At 32.7% G+C, this 15,426-nt stretch overlaps 1 long non-coding RNA gene across 2 annotated transcripts in view; it reads right to left on the reverse strand.

Moving 5' to 3' along the window:
* LOC136024638 (uncharacterized) overlaps positions 1 to 13,225 on the reverse strand; it is a 35,153-nt gene extending 21,928 nt beyond the window's left edge. The window contains exon 1 of one of the 2 annotated variants that reach the window (XR_010616870.1): positions 13,112 to 13,225. This is a non-coding gene — a long non-coding RNA (uncharacterized LOC136024638). Of the gene's footprint in view, positions 1 to 13,024; positions 13,076 to 13,111 lie in introns of those variants that run through there. The other variant, XR_010616869.1, reaches the window with a different exon arrangement.
* Positions 13,226 to 15,426: the final 2,201 nt, after the last annotated feature.

Consider the following 15,426-nt stretch of genomic DNA (forward strand, 5'->3'; position numbering starts at 1 on the left):
GTAGTTAATTTTAATGTTTTTACGTGTGCCCATAAATTAGAATTTTTCAGGCAAGCATTCATTTCGTCTGCAGGGGTTGTTCAAGGTATTAGAAGTAATGTTTGCCTGAAATCTCCCACAAGCAATATTAATGTGCTGCCAAAGGGTTTTGAATTCCCTCGCAAATCTTTCAAACATTGATCCAGAGCCTCGAGCGATTTTTTGTGTGCTATTGTGCACTCGTCCCAAATAATAAGTTTGCATTGCTGCAATACTTTACCCTTCCTAGATGATTTGGAAATATTGCACGTGGGAGTTCTGTAGAATGCAAATTCAGAGGCAATTTCAAAGCGGAATGAGCAGTTCTTCCACCAGGCAGCAACGTTGCGGCTATTCCGGACGACGCAATTGCCAACGCTATATCATTTTTTGATCGAATTGATGCCAGAATCAGTTTTATCACTAACATTTACCAGTACCTCCTGGCGCATCCAAAAAGAAAATTTCTCCAACGTTGTTATCGACACAATGCATTATCGTATCATAAATGTCTTTTTGTTCCGACGTTAACTTGGAAATGTTATTTTGTACATACGACAATAGATCACTCGTACTGTAACTTCGTTCATGATCCAATTCTACACATGTCGAAACGGCAGCGGTACGATTAGGCGAAGGCATTCCCAAATCCTGAAGAGGTTTGTTTGCCATACATGCGCACAAATCTTCTATAATAACTAAAGTGTAGTTATAAATTTTTGATGTAAAATCAAAAGTCATATCTGACGTCTCTAACCGTTTTCGATGGAGTATATCTTCGGACATTTTCGATTTATATTTTCCCCATAACTCTGTAGGAGCTGAAGGAGAGCAAGTTCTTAGAATGATTCCAAACAATGCACGAATTTGATTTGGAGTTGACGTTTTGCACGCGTCAATGATGCAGTTATCCCAGTGTTGGTCATTCTCCAATAAATTCAGAGCTTGGCATGCACTACGGTAAGTGTCATGTATAGTACCGTTTACAGTTCTCAAATACTCAAAGGACGTCGGACCGGGTACATTCACCAAAAGCAGGCGTAGAAAAAAGCATTCATGTTGATTGGGGTGAACGGTGTAGAGTCTTCCTATCGTGGTATCTTTGAAGATGGTAGATTGGCCGTCGACTGGCTTGCCCTGTTTTTGACGTTCAAATACTTTATTTTTAGTATTCCACGTGTGATACGAAGACACTTCAGTATGCAGCAGTTTTTTTTGCAAAAGAATCATTTTTGTATAGCGAAAAGAAAGCAGTTAACTTTGTATCCGGTGGATTCAGGGCTCTTTGTTGCATGTTGGATTCCGAAAAATAAACACGTTGACCATTCTGTAAATGTACCGCTAAGTGAAAAACAGCTGGACTACGTTCATGTACAGGAAATGAAAGAATTTGCCAAACAGCTTCATTACTGCTTATGTATCTTCCAGCCTGATATTGTACGATTTCGTCGATATCTTTGATTTCGGACTGCAAGCCAAAAACTGCCATGTCGCTGCCTTTGTTGACGTATTTACCATATGTATTTGATTGCCTTTACGGAGCTACAGTATTCAACGTTTATATGTGCATTAAATGTTTTTGACAATAATGGGGAATATGGAGCAACCCACTGGTTATTTACTTCGATGGTGGTACCGTTACGATTCTTTATTATGGCTGTTTTACCGCCACTTTTCAGTAGATCTTCTTCTATATTGTGGGTAACCATCATTGCCAGTATTTGTGTTGGGTACTAAAAGTCGAGGATATTGCTTTTTGCACCTTCCTTTGGCCCTGCATGGTGAATTTTCGTTCAGGGCACCGCAAGGTCCATGTATCATATTTTTTACAACAATATCATATAACTCCTTATCGACATTTTCATCAGGTATTTCAGCGGAAATCAAATCATCAATTTCGTTAGAAGTAATTTTATAATGTAGCCAGATTAGTATATGTGCGTGTGGCAATCTTCGTTTTTGCCATTCCACTGAGTACATCCAGCATCGCACTGACCCAAACACTTCAAGTTTTACTATGTAGTTTATCAGTGATTTAAACTTTTGCCGGAAGAAACGGGCCGTAATGTCATGTCTATGAACCGCCGATTGTCCTTGACATAAAAGCTGCTGTATCTCGTCCCAAGATTGATTTCTTGTAAATGTAATAAGTAAATCTGGACGATCATAGAGACGAACATACGCTTGAGCATATTTATGCATATGACGGGGACTGCCAGCATATGACGAAGGTAAAATCGTTAATTTTCCAACGTTTGTGGTATTACCGTCATTTACAACTGCATCTCGCAAATGAATGTATTGTTCAGAGTGGAGCTTGGTCTGATTCAGACGGATAAGTAGCAAACGTTCTGATTCAATTTTTGCATACATATCAACGACTTATTGGTGAAACAATTGATGTCATTTTAAAATTTAATTCTCTTCATCCTGCCGAATCATTAGCCTATAGGAATAATAATGCATTGCACTGCATTTCTTATTCATTTCTTTGTTAGTGGCTGGATTTATCAATTTAATATTAAAGTGATAGCCGTCAGCTCCATCCCAAAAAATGATGGGATATTGTAGGGCATCGTAGCATCGATGAGTTTCAGCAATTCTTACCAACTGTGCGTTTCGCTTATGAAGAATAATATCTCGAGGTAAAAACTGATCACCGACCATAACGATTGTCACTTCGTCGATAGTTGGAACATTGTATCTACGTACATGTTGGCCAGGAGGCGTTTTGTCAGCGGAAATAACAATTTTATTCGTATCAGAAGGCATCAAATCGATGGCTGTTTTGAACAGACGCACTAAATCATTATTTTCGTGGAAAACATGTTGCAATTGGGAAACGATTGTCCTTTCAACGTCGGGAGAAATTTCGCACCGTTTATTCAATTCAGAATTTCTATCGCTGATGAAGTACAATTGTAAAAATCTATGATTCTCGCCTGAGAATGGTAGTAGGGACCCTGCTCTATGATAAATTTGTCCTTTTACTTTGAAAGTGGGCATAAATTGATCTGGATTTTCGATTTGGGCCCCAAACGACGTCATTTGGAAACATGAGTTATATTTTCTGATATATGATAAAAAAAAAACGCTTAGATTCTGACGTAGTTCCAGTAAGCAAAGTCCAAATGGCTCTGGTGGTGCAGCCAGTAGAGGAAGTTTAACTTTTCCTGAGGCGCAACACATTCCCATTGTTTCACCATTAAATTTCAAGGCCATGCAATAGGGACAAATTTTAGACATAGTCCCGATTTGAACAGATCTACTCAAGCTATAATCATCGACTGGGCTGTACCTGAATAAAGACGAAAATATTCAGGTTGCTCTTGTGATTCCTCGTCACGCTTTCTTTTGGTGATTTCTCTTTGAGACGCAAGCCTAATTTCACGCTGTTGTTGTTATTCCTCGGCATGCTTTCTTTTCTTACTTTCTCTATCAGCCGCAAGCCTGTTTTCTTGCTGTTCTTGTGATTCCTCGGCAAGCCTTCTTTTTTCACTTTCTCTTTTAGCAGCAAGTCTGGTTTCGCGTTGCTCTGGTAGTTCCTCGGCACGCTTTCTGTTCTTACTTTCTCTATCAGCCGCAAGCCTGTTTTCTTGCTGTTCTTGTGATTCCTCGGCACGCTTTCTTTTCTTACTTTCTCTATCAGCAGCAAGTTTTTTTGGCATAGACTCTTTGAGCAGCTTCCTCGGCTGTTGCCATTGTAGGTTCTTCAGTCATTTTACAATTAAACATTTTTTCCATGAACGAATGTCTTAAATACCTTTGATGACGTCATCGTCATAACAAACATGACGACAACTAACTTCATGACGACATGACATGATGACAAGACGTCACTCGACAGACACACAGACAACTTATTTTTATATATATAGATAGATAGATACGTCAGTTGACAAACATGACGTCAGTCGACACACAAACATGACGTCAGTAGACAGACGCACAGACAAACAACTTATTTATATATATATATATATATATATATATATATATATATATATATATATTTACAAGGGGATGAATCTCTGCTTCGTATAACAGAGTTATTTTGGTTATTTAAAAAAAAAAAAACGAATCCTGTATCTTTGGAGTAAGGAATTTTTAACTAAACATATTCTTGCTTTGTTGACCCAAAGCAATAAAATTTTATCATGCCTACTCTTCTTAGTACTAACGTTTTGGATTCATTGCTGAATCATCATAACGTTTTGGAGGAATCAAATTTCTCATTTTCTGAAGTGTACAATATTTTAGGAAACTTATACTCTTCCAAATCCTTAGATATTTACGAGTTCAACCAGGACTGATAAATAAATTGTGATGAAGCGTGGTAATTCATTGAAATGAAGGAGAATGATTTAAAAACATGTTTTTAATGCCAGCCTTGCTTATTTGGCTGCTGATCTCATAGGTCTATTTGTGACAGGTTCTGTGTTAATATCTATTGTTTTTTTTTATTATTTCGTAAGGCCATTTTTTAATTAAATTTCTGTATAACGCATTTAATGAATATTCTCCCAAGTCATTTAAGTAACTATTATTACTAATCTTAAGTCTGATTTCAATTGCTTCTCAAACTTCTTGCTTTATAACTAGATCATTGCTAATAATGGCGGATTCTTCAAAAAGTATTTTGTGGCGAGGAATTTCAAAAAGATGGCTACTTAAAGCAGAATCAAAAGAGACAGAAGTAATGTTAGAATTCAGAGCTTTGGTGATATCATCCTTATGCTGTTGTAGGCGTATCTCGAAATTCTGATGAATTCTCCCTACATAGAATTTGCCACAGTCGCATGGTATTTGATAGACATCTCTTTGGTGAGTAACTGGAGTTTTATCTTTAACAGAATTTAGGAGATTTATGATTTTCAAATTATTAGTAAATACGACAAACAGATTATTTTGTGTGCATACTTTTTTAAGATTCCTAGTGATTTTTTGGATTTATGAGAGGTAAATTATGTTTTGAGGCTTATCGGGATTTTCACATGGTAAATTATCGCTGATTTTTCCCTGTAGTCGTGATCTAAATTAAAATTATTATCTATTATTTCCTTCGCACAAATAGGACAGCTTTTAATAATTGCATTATTCCATTTTTTTTTTCTTACTTGTCCTTGTATATAACCGTGATCTCTCTGTCTATTTTTACACTCATGGGCTATTTCTGCACACACTTTGGTTATTTTAGTTACAAAATGCACGCTAGCATCTTCACAAAAGTGTTGGTAATATTTATTTTGTGTTGTAACAAAAGAACAACATACTTGGAATTCACAAGCAAATGGCTTTTGCTCTGCTACTTTAATTGTCTTTTTACCTTTCTTTTGATTAAACTCATCATTATACGATTAAAAATCAGCTATAATGCAGTAATGCACTTTCATTTGTTTCGCTAAATTTTTCAAATTCAATTTTTGATCCTGTTTTTGCCGTAATGATGACAGGATCTTCACAGTTTTCCTTTTTAGAATATTTTTAAACTTTTGCTCTTGTGTGAAATGTTTTTCACAGAATGTACATCGATTCATTTTTATTTTTTGTTTTGAAATCTGTGATGATAACAATCTACTTAATTAAAAAATAATGATTATCAAAATAGAGTTAATTAGCCACATAATTAGCCAATTAGCTGTATTCCCATTCATCTCAGTTTTAGGAATATGAGGTCTAACCACTTTATTTTCACATATTTCAACTAAACAAATTTTAACATTATGTTTGTTTTCAAATTTACAAATATTTTGAATATCCATTGGAAAAATAGTAATCCCTTAAAAGTCGGATTCATTTTCATTGGGATTATATTATGATAGTCTATCAACATCTCTGACATTTTGTGGGTGAATATAAGTGATTATCGACCAAAGAAAGCATTTACTATCATACTTTTTCATTTTAATGCAACAATTTTTTCTTTTTACAAATTTTGGGAATTCTTTATGAGTACCTCCCAAATAATTTGGTAGTCTTGTCAATCGATAGTCGATTCCATCGACGCTTTCAATTTTTAAGCCTAATCTGGATGTATTCTTTATGAATAATGTGTGTATATTCATGTGCTTTTAATTTAGATAGCTTTGTTCGATGTCATTATTTTTATTAAAAATCCTGAAGTAGCTATTATAATGGATAGGTTCTAGTTCTGCATTATCCTTCTGGGAATAAAATACTACACGTGTTGTAAATTGAAGTCTGTAACCATCTCTATCATTCACAATAATATTTAAATATCCAACAATAGAGTAAAAATGGTCCAAATCAGTTCCATTTGAATTAATTGAAATTAATGATTTAATGAAATTAATGTAAGGGGATTTTCTCCACTCCATTGAAAACTTGGCTTATTATAATGTGTTTCTTCTTTAAAAATACACACTGGAATATCTGGAACTTCTCTTTTTTTCTTATTTATAAATAAATTAGAGATGTCAATATTCCGTTCTTTTTTAACACTCTATCTACCAATTACAACTCGAATGAATTATCGATTTTTATCACCTTCCTTTTTATTGACTTCTATTTTATTATTAAAATAATTTTTTACTTTATTCTTCACTTCATTATAAACTCCAGCACTTGGAATCCGTTTTGATTTAAAAATTTTTTCAAGTTCAGTAATATCTTTATTTCGTACACTATTAATTTGAAGTTTTAAATTTAAAATATTTTTTTCTTTTCTTTGATATCATTTTCTAATTTTAGTTTTAATTCAGTTTCAATATTATAGTAATACTGCTTTTTGTCTTTTTCTATTTTTACATTTTGTGAACATTGAATATAGTGATCGCATATTGATATTTAACCTGTTGTAGCACAGTGGATTGCCACTCTGCTTGGCAATACGGGGCCCAGGGTTCGATCCCCGCCACAGCAAGGTTGGGCGACAAGCTTGCTACTTGTTCCTGTAAAAATACCCAGCAACTGAAACGTCGATTCGACGCCCTATGCACCAGCAATGGCTCTGGAGGATCTTTATCCTTTTTTTATATTGATATGTCACTATGAAGATGATCATTGATGGTATTGAATATTTTAAGTTTTTTTGCCAATAGTCTTTAAATTATTATGTTTGAAAAATAACCAAAATTCATTAATTGCTTAATGCGGCAATTGATTTCTTATCAGGGCTTTTCTGGATTTTCGTTGTGAAAAATTTTTAATCACTTCTGCTATGTCAGCCATTTATTAAGAGCTGATTTTATTAAACAAAATTCCAATTCTAAGAAATAGTCAAGTCTGAGTAATTTTAATTCTTGCTATTTGCTACTCCTGAGACTTTACTGAGAACGTAGAAGTCTGTTAGGGTTAATTAATAGGTTTAATAATTGAAATTTGTTTAATAGTTTAAATATGTAATAAAAGGAGATTTATTGTATGCGATATAAACACATGCAACCGAGTCTTTAACTCGGAGAGTAACAAAAGGAAATGACGTGCCAATGATTACAGATATTTGTACATTTTTGGTCGCAAGAAAAATCATTTTAAAAAAGAAAGCAACGAGCAAAATCCCTGGATAAAAGAAAGTTTTTTTGTACTGGGAAGAGTATCGTAGACAATAAACTTTTAGAACTCTATTATTCAAACTTTTCAGGGATTGATGATTTACATAGAAAATTAAAAGAACATGGTTTTACTGTATCAATAAATAAAACCAAAAAATGTTGCAAAATCAAAATAGTTACTCTTTACACTATCCAGCATATCACACATTTAAAAGAAGACGCGTTTACGTTCATAGTATCGACGACCAGTAGCAAGCAGATTTGGTTTACATGCAACAGTATAAAAGTGAAAACAATAATTTTTACGATATCCTTAAAGCCATCGATTGTTTTAGTAAATATGCTTGGTGTATTCCTTTAAAGGATAGAACGGGTAATAATATTATTAATACTTTTTTTGGGTTTATTTAAAAACAGAAAACCTAAAAATTACAAACAGATAAAGGTAAAGAATTTGTCATAAAAACATTCAAGTATTTTTTAATAGTCATGAAATTCATTGGTTCTCATCTGAAAATGAATGAAAGCTCAAATTGTTGAACGGATCAATAAAACAATCAAAGAGAAACTATAGAAATATTTTAATCATAACAATACAAAACGTTGGATAGACGTATTACTCTTTTTCGTTGATAATTATAACAATTCTTATCATCGATCAATCAAAATGAAACCAATAGAAGCGAGTAACAAAAGAAATCAAAACATGGTCTACACTAATTTATTTCCTAATGTCGAAGCTCAAAAACCATCCATAAACGAATTCAATGTTGGTTATTTGGTTAGAATTAATAAAAGTAAGGGTGTTTTGATAAAGGTAACCTACCAAATTATATAACTGAAGTGTTTCAAATAGATGCAGTGAAACATACAACCCCTATAACGTATGAACTGTCAGAAAAACTGGTGAATTCATTATTAGTGGTTTTTACGAAAAAGAACTATCGAAAGCTATTCAATAAAACTTTCATTTCATAAATGGATCCTAAAAAGTTGAACAAATTATTAGCAAGTACAGTCAAGAGTAGAGAAATACAAAGAAATATAGTTCAAGAACGTTCTTTAGAGCAGGCTGGATTTCGTGACTATGCTGATAAATTGGTTGATCCAATGATTAAAGCAAAAGATGAAAATGCAATTATGATTACTGATATATTAGATGAAAATTACATAAATTTGAAAAGACGATTGAAAAAATTATGTGAATCTTTAAGCAAAACATTAAGTTTACAAGCAAGCAATCAAGCTCACTCAAGTCAAGCTATCTTACCCTCGAACAAGCCAAATTTCATTGCTAATTTTGATTCTGGGATGAAAATTAGATTTTGGAAGAAATCAATAGCCTTTCGACTGTGATCCTACTCAATCCTGTTTTGAAATGCCTAGTTTTTATTTAGACAATTATACACATTTAAATGAGGCAATAGGCGAATCTTGAAAATTTAATCAAAATTACGGAGGAAAGATGAAGGTGTGATCTAGTGAATTAGAAAAAAGTCTCAGTTCGTAAAAATCTACAGAAGAAGTATAAAATCCATTAAAGATAACTTTGATGTTATACAGCCTCAGTAAGGAACGGGAATTTACATGAATGCAAATGATATGATTGAAATATTATATAGTTTGCTAGATAACAGAGCTGCTGGAAATACATCTGATGATGTGAGAGATGAAGCTATTTACCTGCTCGATTCATTATTCAAAAATAAAATTATTAGGAAAAATAACTATAATACTATTTACAACAATATCAGAGGATTTGAATTTCATTAAGAAAGATAACTTTTTAATAAATGGTTTGGATTATTATTGGTAGCAAGAAAATTGAAATCGAACTGTCTTATACAAGTAATCCGATCACTTTAGGTCAAAATAGAGATTATGTAATAGCTTTAACTCAATATACACTATGTTACTCGTTGCATAATATTAGCGATCAATTTAAAAAACAACACGTTTGAATACAAGGAAAAAAATAAGGATGAAAGGGTTAACGTCGTTATACCCAACGGGTTATATAATAAAGTGGCTTTAAACTATTCTTAAATCGTTATTCCAATTCATCCCTTGGTCGATGTCCAATCAATATACCTCCCAATCTAGCAACAATAAAATTTGTTATCATTTTGAAAGATAATTGCAAATTTCGGGTTAATATGGATTTATAATTATTTTAGGATTTTTCTGAACTATGTAGTAAATATAATTTTGGTACTAAAGTTCCTAATATTACAAGAAACGTTGATAAAATACATATCCACTGCTCATTAGTGGATAGTTCAATTGTGAATAGGAATACAGCCTCTGATGTAATCTGGAGGTTTGCTCCAAAACCAGAACCTGGAACGCCGCTCTCTGACATTTCTATAGAAAGACAATATATTCCAATTGATCAAAACAGATATATAAACGTGCTAAAAATGACTATGACTAACCAATTAGGTAGATTTGTTGATCTGAATGGAGAGAATATTGAATTTTTTGGATTTGAAAAAAATTAACGAAATTATGTAATAAAATTTATCTATAATAAATTTTGATCAATCAGATACAATTATTGTATACAAGACAGTATGGTAGTGGGATTGGTAGTTCCTTTAAAAGTATCGTCAATTTTCATTGATATCGTCATACTCAAAATGTCCCTAAGAAATATAAAAGATGAAGCTCGTTCCATGTACAACACTATGATTAAACATCGACTGAAACTATTTAAAAATAGAGCGATTGAATATGGAAAAGATTGGATAGATTATAATCAAAGAGTGTTAAATAATGCGAGATCTTTAAAAGATATAGTTTCAAATAATAAGAGATATTTCAGTAAACATCATGATAAACAGAGGAAAGGCTGAATGGATGCAATGTTTTTCTGGAAGGGACTTAAACTAAATCCCCGGTGATGCTCTTGTTGACACCCTCTGTGACAGTCGAAGATCAACCTCCACTATTTGAAAATCTTAAAGTTTATTTAATAATTTCTTCTGTTTATAAATGGCAGTGAATCAAGTTGTTGCTCCTTAATGGGAAATAATTAAAAAGCCTGTTTTTGATGATTCTACAACCAAATAGGAATATACATAAATTAGGGGAAAAAATGTGAATGTATTTCAACAATTCAACTATAATTTCATTTTAAAATATATGGAATCTTGGATTCTTCCGAGTGATAGTTACCTTTATGCAAAAGTGAAAATAACACGATGGTGTGAATCAAAGATACAAAATAATGAAGAAGCTACTTTAACCAATAATGGTTTTAATTTTTTCAGAAATACCGAGTATATTATCAATGGAAAATGTATTGGAAGTATTGGTTAAGTAGGTATAACGACTGCTGTTAAAAAATCATTAGAATTTTCAGATGACTATAGTTGAAGCGTAGCTACTAATATGTTTCAGTATGAACATAATACCCAATCTGTTGATTCCTTTAAAGCAGAAAATGAGTTTGAAAGCACTTTTACACCGGTTGCAGGAGGTGGTGGAACCATTACAACAAAACGAAATAACGCGTTTAACGGCAAGATTTAATAAAAAAAAATAATATCACGTGATCAGTATGTATTTATAATCATCACGCTTATTTGGGTTTATTCAAGATGTAAATCGTGTTTTTAGAGTGTTATACGCCAAATTATATTAAAAAGACACGATTTTCCCAATATGATTATAAAATCTTGAGCTCAAAACTTTTAAGTACATGTAAAGCATTTATCATGGATGTTACCAGTATGTCATCCCAGTTTACCCATATCAACTCAATTAGAAGCCGGATTAGCGAAAAAGGTGGAAAAATTAAAAGCTAGATTAGGAAAGGGCGGCTCATTTGAATTAAGATTGGAAGCGTGTAATACCTATAAAAGTGTTAATAAAACGGATAAAGAATTAACATAGCGGGTTGTCAGTGAACGCTATTATACAGCTAAAATTGTTGATGTACTACAGAAATACGTAAAAGATAACAGTTATAGGCAAAACAATATGGTATTTGACCATATGAACACTAATTGAATTGAAGTGAGAATAAATGGGTATAAATATCCACAAGAGAGGTTTTAAATGCGGTTTTAGTGATTTTCATGATGAATGAAGATTACTCTAACGCTTATCAACGATTTTTTTCATTTAGTATATAAACATAAAAATGTTGATAGTGGAACAATTGTAAATTACAACGATATTGAAACAGTATATTTCGTTTTTATGTTTCAAAGCATGAATTGAATATTTATCGAAGTGGATCAACTGCTGATATAGAAATCAAACTTTTATTAGATCAAATACTTACTGACCGATATACTATTTACTGTGTTATATTTTCAGAAAGAATGAAAGTTATTGATTGCAAAATATGTTGATATATAAATTATTTTCGATTTGGAAATTTGTTTAATAAAATAGTTTATTAATAAATTGAGAAACTTTTTAACGAAATGAAAATACTAAATAAATATAATAGAACTATTAGGAAAGAAGATTTAGACATTGGAATGGAATACATGATTACAGGAATGAAATGTGTTAAAACTAAACATGGAAATAAAATCTTTATTACTATTCATTTTAGAGGTGAAGTGGTTTATCTATTTGCACTTATGCGTTTTGATTCTAAAGCAGCCGATCTTGAAAAAAAATTCAAAAATCAGATAAAGGTATGATTTTAAAGGGTATTGAAAGAAAAATAAAGATAAAGTAAATTATAAAGATATTTTAACTGTCCACTAAATAATTTATTATACAGGTAGCATATGAAGAATGGAATATAATTAAACCCTTATTTCACAAGACCTGTTACGATCTCAAAGCTCAGGATGGGAAATCATAAAAATGTTGAAAATTTTAATTTAAAATGGTGTGAATTTAATTGAGAGGTAAATTGATGGAGTTATCTAGAACCAGTATTCACATTGTGAAAGCTATGAAAATAAGACCAAATTTGATTTTTAATGACCTGTTTTCATGTTGAATGTAAGAATGAAAAATTAAGAAAATGTACAATAATTGATATTACAATAATGTAAAATGGACTGAAAATGATGTAAATTGAATGGATGAGTTAGGTGGGACAGAACCCGTGTTTTCTATACTACTGCTTATAAACAACTCAAAATTTCTCTTCATAACCGTTTTCTCATTCTCTTCATCAATCTTAGAGGAAGTTCGAAGTTAACAGTAACAAATAAAATGAATATATCAATTAAAAATGATGAATAAAATAGATGCATTTTAATACAACTCATATCTGAATACATTAGAGACAATATGCAAAGTGTATCACCAGTAATGAGAGAGGAGTACCACAATTCAGCCAAAAATACTTTTAAAACTCTTGGACGCTCTTCCACTTGCCAATCCAAGAAGATATTAAATTTATTGGCGAATTCCCCCCAGTCAGGAGCAATGAAAAAATATGTGTTGTCAGCTGATGCCACCCCCCAACAACAGTAGACAAAAAATTATATTTATACCCAAGTTTCCAAAGGACAAACCTGAAGAAGAAGTTGCAGCATTAGTACCAATATTTATAACCGACTAGTATCCCTCAATAACTAGAGAAGAAAATATTAGATTTATACCTGAATTTCCACAGAACACACTTGAAGAATAGCCAATTCCAGAGTTACTGACAACGTGTGATCACTATTATATTTGATGAAACAGCAAGTTTTTTTATCTTATAGTAGTGTTACATACTATGACTTAAACTGACTGGTCGAATTCGAGGCCCCTTCCGGAGCGGATGGGTGCAGACCAAACTCATCCCACAGTGACCAGCCACAGGTTATAAGCCCCCTCCAGACCGCCAAGGACCCCACCACAGGGGGCTGGGTGGTAGTTTGTTAAATGGGCGTTTTAAAGAAATTATGGTTTCATTTTTTTTTGGTTTTAAACAAATTAGTATAATGCTTTTTACTTTTTTAATACTTAATTTTTCGCTTCGTTATGAATCAAGTGTTTGTTTATTATTTACCTTAATTCGAATACTTTAAACTTAACTTGTTTCAATTTTAGTGTTCTTGATTTATTGATTTTATGTATACATGTTAACTTTTCGTAAATTTTCACTACATTATAGTAGCATTAGGAGAATCTTGTAATAAGTTTTTGACCTTTGTGCTAACGATTCTTGCTGGTAGCACTTTATACTGGGACCACGCCTATCGTTCTGTCAAAGCCACCATTAGCATACCATTAGCGGCAAATAAATGTTTGATCTTACGGTAATTAATGGTAAACCACAGATCATAGATTCCTATTCTGGGAGCCCTTACGGTCAGAGAACGTGTATTACACTGTACAGCGGAATTATAAAATGCGGTAATTTCCTTCTTTTCCTACCAAAGTCCTTAGAAAGTCTCGTGGAAAAACAAAGAAGTAAGAATTCCTAAAATTTTCCAATAACACGCATAGGCGTTTTTCTCTACTTTACTTAGACAGTTTTCAGAGGTTTAAGGAAAATGCACCAATTTTAAAACAAAGTTTTTATAATGACTTGCCTTATGAAGCAATTTCTGATGTGGACCATTATTTTGTAAATACAGTTTGGAAGAAAAAGCTATAACTCGATGTCGTAAAAAAATGTTGTGATAGTAAAATGATGAAGTTTGAAGCATTTCATCAAAACGAAAATTTAATCATTTTGCAAGAGAGCGACAATAAATTTGACAAATCAAACAGTTCGTGGTAACGAACTGTAGTAAGGAGCGACCCGGCTCAATAGTAAACGAAACTCTAAAAAGCAGAATTTCGATGCTAAAAGATATATCAAAAGAATCAGATATGTATGCTGATTTCAAATATATAAGTTTTATCAAATTTAGTCCTTGTCATCAAAAGTTACGAGCCTGAGAAAATTTGCCTTATTTTGGAAAATAGGGAGAAACACCCCTTAAAAGTCATAGGATCGTAACGAAATCGTAACTCAAACCATCGCATTCAGCGTATCAGAGAACCCTATAGAAAAAATTTCAAGGTCCAATCTACAAAAATGTGGGATTTCGTATTTTTTGCCAGAAGACTAATCACGGGTGCGTGTTTATTTGTTTGTTTTTTTTGTTTTTTTTCTTTTCCCCAAGGGTCATCGTATCGACCAAGCGGACCTAGAATGTTGCAAGAGGGCTCATTATAGCGGAAATGAAAAGTTCTAGTGCCCTTTTTAAGTGACCGAAAAAAATGGAGGGCACCTAGGCCCCCTCCCACGCTCATTTTTTCCCAAAGTCAACGGATCAAAATTTTGAGATAGCCATTTTGTTCCGCATAGTTGAAAAGCACAATAACTATGTCTTTGGGGATGACTTTCCCCCCACAGTCCCTGGAGGAGGGGCTGGAGGAGGGTTATTGGGAAGTGTACCGACGTTTTCAGGGGGATTTTTTGTTTGGGTGTGGGAGAGGAGAAGACTATATGGGAGGATCTTTCCTTGGAGGAATATTTCATGGGGGAAGAGAAATTCAATGAAAAGGGCGCAGGATTTTCTAGCATTACTATTAAAAAAAAACAATGAAAATATAAACATAAAAAAGTTTTTTCAACTGAAAGTAAGGAGAAGCATTAAAACTTAAAACGAACAGAGATTATTACGCATATGCGGGGTTCTAAAAATACTTTAGCATAAAGAGCGAGGTATTTAGAAGGAGATAAATACTTCGCTCTTTATGCTAAATTATTTTTAGTAATTTCAACCATTTATTCTACGGCCTTTCTGATTCAGGGGTCATTCTTAAAGAATTGGGACAAAACTTAAGATTTAGTGTGAAGAGCGAGGTATTAACGAGGGGACAAACTCCCTCATATATATAATCAAAAATATAAGAATATAAAAGTTTGTTACGTAAGTTAATTCTTAAGTTACGTATATTTTTTACTAATAAAGACGTTCGTTAAAAATTAAAA

This window comes from Artemia franciscana, chromosome 3 (genome assembly GCF_032884065.1).
Source record: "Artemia franciscana chromosome 3, ASM3288406v1, whole genome shotgun sequence".
NCBI lineage: Eukaryota > Metazoa > Arthropoda > Branchiopoda > Anostraca > Artemiidae > Artemia > Artemia franciscana.